Genomic DNA, 7,167 nt, shown 5'->3' with positions numbered 1-7,167 from the left:
ATGATCTGATTTTTCCCACTAACAGCCTGACCTATGACTAATTTAGCCCTCCTAAGCACGTAAAACCCAGCTAAACTCCAAGCCCATCTATACCTAGGCTCAAAAGCTCACATAAACGAAGTCAGGCCATGTTCTTTTCTTTGCCTCGCCGAGCTTCCACAGACGTCTAGGGCGGTTTTGATCTAGCCCTATGAATCTATTGCCTTCTTTTCATAATACAAGTCATTTTAGCAAGCTAAAATAGCTCGCTAAAACGACCTATATTTTGGAACAGAGGAAGTAGCTTTCAATCTAAGACCAAAAATTCTAGAGAGGTTGAGGCGATGCTTGCGTGGACGCGCTGCCGACCATCACACACCCAACATGAGCGGCAACTAGCAATGCAAAATGGTTAGATTACTTCTGGTCTTTCGTACCGGGCTTATCTTTCAAAATTAGAACTGCAGAAACTTCATACCTAAAATTTTGATTAGGGATTAGTGATAACTCGTGAAACAAGGTTTTGCATCATTTATCCTCTTATGTAGTCGAAAGATTTGGTTCATTAACATTTGAATTGCTATTCACATTTGTTTTCCTTTCTTGGCAATAATTTATGACAAATTGAATTGTTCGTTACCAAACATTTGTTTTCTCCTCTTGGTGAAGATTAAGTTCATTAACCTAGACTATTTCCACGTGATTTTTTCTCTCCGCACAGTAGTGGTAAAATCTTGCCCCCTCCCCTTCCCCCACCTATGTTAGAATCCTAGCTCTGTCCCTGAGTGCACAGTCTTCGTTTGTGTGGCATCTCAAAGCTGGTGGAGCAGGTCAAGCACCATTTGCATGGAGTACAGTGAGAGAACTATTTATTTATAGGTTGACCTTGACGTGGTGTAATAACAGCGTGAGGGTTGTCAAGTCTACAAACCCTACATGACTTTGTTTTGCTCGAGGTGCACCCTTGCTTGGCAGGTACTCCCTATTTATTAGGCCTAAACACAACTTCTCTTAGACCAAAACATGTAGTAATTTGCTCACATTAATTCTTCCATTCCACTCTCAACGCACTCTCTCACATGCATGCAGCCAATAAAAAAGCACGCATGAAGTGTATTAATTTGCCAGCCATGGCACCAACAACAATGACTTTCAATGCAACTAATGAAATGCTTGCGTGCATGCACCTTTTCAAAGCGAGGCCTTATAAAAAAGGACATGCTTGTGATGTTAAGAGGCCGAATAAACCCAGACGGAGGGAGTAGCTTGATATAGCTACTCAAAACCACAACGCGTGGCGCGAACATCAGGTAGGCATATATAATAAAATAAAGAGTCAATCGCATTGTAGTGCTAGAACTTGGCGCAAACAATCACTTTGGTGCTATAAGTTGTGGTATATATATTGAAGTGGTGTAAAAACTTGGCCTTCACGTGCAAATAGAGTGCTTATCTCATTTGAAGTAGGCACGCCAGCGTGGCGCGGGTTCCATTGTCACCAGATGCGGAGGTTGGGGTGTGTGGCATGATATTTTCTAAAAAAACCTTGGATTTATTTATTTTCACAAAAGCCCCAATCATGGTTCATAATCCCTCAATCCCGAATCGGGGCCTCCAAATCCCTAACCCTCTAGAGCTTGGCGGCGGCGGTGCCCTGCATTGAGCGTGACGACTTAGGTATAGAACGGCGGCAACCCGTTGGCTTGAGGTTAGCTCATGCCATCACTCGATCTCACCCCTTTCATACAACCCTCTCTGACTCTCCCTCGTCGCTCTATGTCTTTCACCCATCTCTCACCGCCGTGCTTGTAGATGGGTGGAACATGCGTACCAAGGATGGTCGATGGCGGGGCGAACATGGAGGAGGACGATGAGCTGTGGGCGAAGATTACGTCGATTGTGTAATGGGGCAAGAATCAGGTAAATCCATCTCACCTCTCAAATATGCAGTGTGTTGGATGTTAAGGTTAATGGGATTTTAACCCAAGACGATGACCTGCCGGATGTGGCCGGTTGCATGTCGCAACATGCTTTTGTCGGTGACTTTGTGCCAGATCGTAAGGTGGATTCGTGCGGGCACTTCAATGCATAGGTTTGTTATGTATGTAATGGAGTGGACATTGGCAGGAGATTTTTTGTCCTGCTACTGTTGAATTGTGACGAATTTGTGTCGTATAATAGATGCGCATGGCTTGCATATGGATTTGAGGATCCACATTTGAGGTGCGTGGCTATGCGGCAGGCCAAACAGGCAGTTCGGCTCCGTCCGCGGGCATACCCGGGTGCATCCGTGGATATTAGGGGAGTGGAATTTGCTAAGTCCGGCTGTATATACTCTTATGCGAGCAGCAATAGGTTAACAATGTCAATGTGGTTCGCTAGCGTTTCACTCAAAGTTGTGGGAGCGAGTCAAGAAAGACACAATACGTGGAGTGAAATAGTAGGCGAAGTGTTTCTATAAGGTCGACCTTGGCTAGGCGTGAGGTTTACTGACTTGGCGTGCGTGGGGTTTAGTGGAGCGTGTCAAGGAACTTTTCTTCCGTGCCAAGAACAATCCTTGCCAGCCTCTGCTCGGACGGCTCCCCTGCTTTGCATCTTGCTTTGACATAGCTATATAGTATCATCCAAACGCATGGGCCTCCATCGCTTAGGCATAATAAAACAGAAAGGCAAAATAAAGTGGATTTGGCGCATTACTGGTTGGGAACAATGTTTGTCACTGTCGTCTTCATCTTCTTAATTTGGTTTCCCATGACGTGCCCTCTACAGCATCGGATGTGACTGCCTAGCTTCTACTGGCCGCACTTGAACGCGATGGTTTTCCAACTAACCTTGCTGCTAGACTAGACCGATAGATGGATCATAATAGATTCTTCACGGAGCATTTCAGTGGCAGCAACGGACCTCACCGACGCACTCCAAACGGACGGCACCCTCACGCATGCATGGTTTGTTCAGTGATAGTTGGAGAAGACGAGCAATTCGGTATGATGGACACGTCTGCGCAATTACATCAAAGATATCATGTTTCCCATGTCCAACTCACACATAAATGAGAAGACATGCAGTTATGTCGCTAAGTCCTTGTCTGATAAGGATGTGTAAGTAACTGCTGATCCGAAACATGCAGGACGTTCTGAAAAAACTCACCGAGATGCCCATGTGAATCCGCGAGGGCGTTCTGGAGAGCTTGGAGCAGGGAGCACACGTTCTGTGTGCACACAAGGAAGAAATGCACGCGGATACTGCGCTGGTTCTGTTTTATACTGTATTTAAACTAAAATCCAGTCGTGCCGGTTGCGGTTGGGTGAGATCTGCCTGTTCTCGGAAATACTCTAGTTTAGGACGCAAACTGAGCTGCATGCCCGGAGCACGGAACTGGCGCTGACAGGAATGTGTGGCGTGCGTTGCCCATTCCTTCTGGCTTGAGAAAAGGGGCACGAGTGTGATCAGTCCCAGCCTTGTAGTTGAACGAAGATGCATCACGCTTCGTAGTCGAACGAATGTGCAGCGTAGCTAGCCAAGATAAAGATCGTGGCTGGTTCAAGATAAAGGCGGCGGGAGGATGCTCACTAGGGAAAGAGAGGTGCACCAGGGAGGAAGATGGGGTCGGGCAGAGCTCTGCCCAGTGCTGTAGTAGCGCACAAATGGCATGCCAACGAAGCGAGGAAGAAGAAGAGAGGAAGAGAGTGTCTGGTACATTTTAGGTGCCACAGGCTGTGAGAGGGAAGAAAATGGGGGTGCAGAAAATGAGTAGGTGAAGCCAGGCCTTGGAGAATTTTCACCCCTCTTCTTACTATTACCGGCCAAGAGAGGATATCGACTAGATAGAGGGGTGTCAGATGATTCTATGAGATTTTTTTAAAAAAAAATTGATAGACCAAACATTGAACCCTAAGGCAGAATCTGTTTTTGAGAGGTTTGCTCAATATGTTGAACATGACCATGTGGTGAAACTCATGTGGGAGGTTCAAAACGATGAAATGTGACTAATGAAAAATTTGGGGAAGTTTTGGAGGAAAATAAATGTTTTTGTCCAATTAAATGCCATTACTGGACTTTTTAGTAAGGAAAAAAATTACTTCCAAAATAATATTTTGACGAGAATCTCGATGTGACATATAAATACCTCGAATTTTTAATGGATTATTATGTACAATAAATAAATAATTTTAGTTCAAATATCATTTTTGGTTTTTTGAAAAAATAAAGTTATTTAATTTTTGATAAATAATAATAATAATAATTTTGGCTCCACCCACATGGTATGATCATTGATAAAATTTTGAGATCTAGAATTGGAAGAGGATGACTATAGGAATATTTGTATGTATTTCACACACAAAGGAAAATCAATAAAACAACAAATTTGAATGATGCATAACAATCACAAATAAAAATTGAAGATCCAGTTGTTACTTCTTTGTTAATTTAGGTGATGTACATAAACATATGTAAGAAAGTGTCCGCCCTGGGGTTTAGTAAATTGATCTACTTCTGTCATTTGTGGCCATCTCCTGCAGGGCCGGTCACTTCTTTATACTAAAGTTTTTTTATACTAAAGTTTTACACTTTTACTTATTTTTTCATAGTACAATTTCAACAAGTACATTTTGTATTACATAATTAACATAGTTAAGAACACAATAATGTTACTAAATATTAATAAAATATTATTGTCTACACAAATTTAATGAGTATTAAAAATAACACACTCGTAGTATGCTAAATTGTACTTTGTGACAAAAAAAATAATATTTGTGATAATTTTCCTTTTTCCCGGTGACAAAAAATAAATAAATAATGCATGGCTTCTTGAATGATTATTTTACGCTAGCATAAATTGTATATTGTATATGTAAGTCTTTGTGTTCTTAAATATCTGGTAAAGATCTTTAAAGGGTATGATCTAACAAATATGTAATAGTGGTGTGTAATGTATGTATGATTTTATAAGCTAATTTTTAGAAACTTATAGAATATAAATTGAATCATTGGCATAATTATATAGTCCCTCCGTCGCAAAATATAAGATCATTTTTGACACTATGATTTGATAGTGTCAAAAATAATCTTACATTTTGGGACGGAGGGATTACTTGTTTTTTCATGGTCAAATGAACTTGCAAGTCACACGGGGTCGGTAATAAATTGGCAATGTACACATACTGTACCTAGGAGAAACATGGAACAATTATTGGTCACAAAAAATGGCGATCTAGATGACCCAACAATCCTAAGAATATGTTATCTAACCAACCACATTCCATTACTTTTGATCAAATACACACATCGAGAATAAATAAATTCACACTAATTAGACCCTTCACGGGAGGTTGATACACTTGTTTCACAATTGTCACATAAGCTTTGTTGCTGTAATGAAAACAAAATTTGATTAAGGTGTGTCGTAGCAAAGATGTTGCAATCGACATTATCATGATTATGCCCTAGAGAGCGCGTGAATGAATCCTATCTTGGATCATGCACCAAGATCATACATGAGATTAAATCCAGACCCTGCCATTTTTTATTCCCTGTGAACCTGGAAGCTCATGGTCTGGCTAGAGCGGCTTGCTCCCTCAATGTTGGTCGTCATGTTTGGTTGTTAGATCTATATCCATGTGGCTGGTTATTGAATAAAGTGTTTCCCACTCCTAAGAAAGAGGATCGATCAATATTCTTCTTCTAGAAACGTTTTGTCCACCGCCCCAAATCTCCACTCCCCTCTTCCGCAAAAAACGATGGTTCCATCTGCTGACCTGATATGTAAGTGGCATTAAAGCTGTTTTATCCATAGAATGGACCAAGAGATTTAATATGACGTGTTGATTTTTCTGATAACAACTTGAAGGTCTTGGTGGGTAATCACGTAGATTGCACAATCTAGATTAGCCTCTAGTCACAACCCCGTTAGAATGCCAAGAAAAATGGAGAGGTAACCACTTTTATAATCAAAGCTTATTTTGTTATGATACATTGGCAACTATGATTTCTTATTTATATGAGCTTACTAAAAAAATATTATAGACATCTTAGTTAATACTCTCTCCGTTTTTATTTACTCTGCATATTAGATTTGACTGAAGTCATAGAGTTTGACCAAGTTTATAGAAAAAAATATGAACATTTACAATAACAAATCTATATGATGTGAAACTATATTCAATAATGAATCTAACGGTATGGATTTGTTATTGTATATGTTGATATTTTTGTCTATAAACTTTGTCAAAGTTTACAAAGTTTGACTTTGGCGAAAGGTAATATGCAGAGTAAACAAAAACGGAGGGAGTACGAGTTACATATTTTTTTAGCCACATATTATTGCTACTTTGTTCTTGAGGGGATTCGTTAGTGCTACTTGTTGGTGTTAATGTCGGTGACCTTCTCTCCTCACTTTGCCACCGATGATGAGTACGTTTTTCTCGACCGATTATGTCGCCACTAGCGAGGATGGCGGAGCATGAGGATGGTGCCGGATTGCCTAAGCATCCCAAATTGAGATTTTTGTGGTGTCAGTGACCTTCCTTACTCGCTAGTCTCTGTCACATATGCGATGACGACCTTCGTTGTTCGGAGTCTTTGTTGGGGATGGGCTCTTGTAGCGGGTCGACTACCTCTTATGTGTGCAAGGTCTTAGTTTGTGTTGCATCTCAAAGCTGGTGGAGCAGGTCAAGCAACATTTGCATGGAGTACAATGAGAGAACTGTTTTTTTCATAAGTCAACCTTGGCGTGGTGTAACAACAGCGTGAGGGTTAGTGGTGCTCGGGGTGCTCCCCTGCTTCGCAGCTTGGAATTTGATATAGCTACCACTACCGGACTCGCGGGCTATGCCTACGGCCCAGGGCCGTCGGCATAGGTCCATTGCCGTCGGCATAGATCTATGCCTACGGCTGCCGTCGGCATAGCCCCGTCGGCGTAGATCACGTCAGCGTAGATGTGTCAGACCGTCGGCGTAGTATAGCTGTCGGCATAGGAGCGTATGCCGACGGCCGTGGGGCAGCCGTCGGCATAGTTTAGCCGTCGGCGTTGTTTTCCGTCTGACGGCAACGGACGGCGCCGTCAACAGCGCTGGCGATTCAGGGGACGACACGTGGCGTAGGTATGCCGACGGCTTGGCCGTCGGCATACCTACGCCACATGTCGTCCCCCGGCTTCTCCTGGCGGCAGGGCTATGCCTACGG

The sequence above is a fragment of the Triticum dicoccoides genome, chromosome 2A (assembly GCF_002162155.2).
Source record: "Triticum dicoccoides isolate Atlit2015 ecotype Zavitan chromosome 2A, WEW_v2.0, whole genome shotgun sequence".
Taxonomy (NCBI): domain Eukaryota; kingdom Viridiplantae; phylum Streptophyta; class Magnoliopsida; order Poales; family Poaceae; genus Triticum; species Triticum dicoccoides.
The sequence above is the reverse complement of the archived record's forward strand: the minus strand, read 5'-3'. Positions refer to the sequence as shown.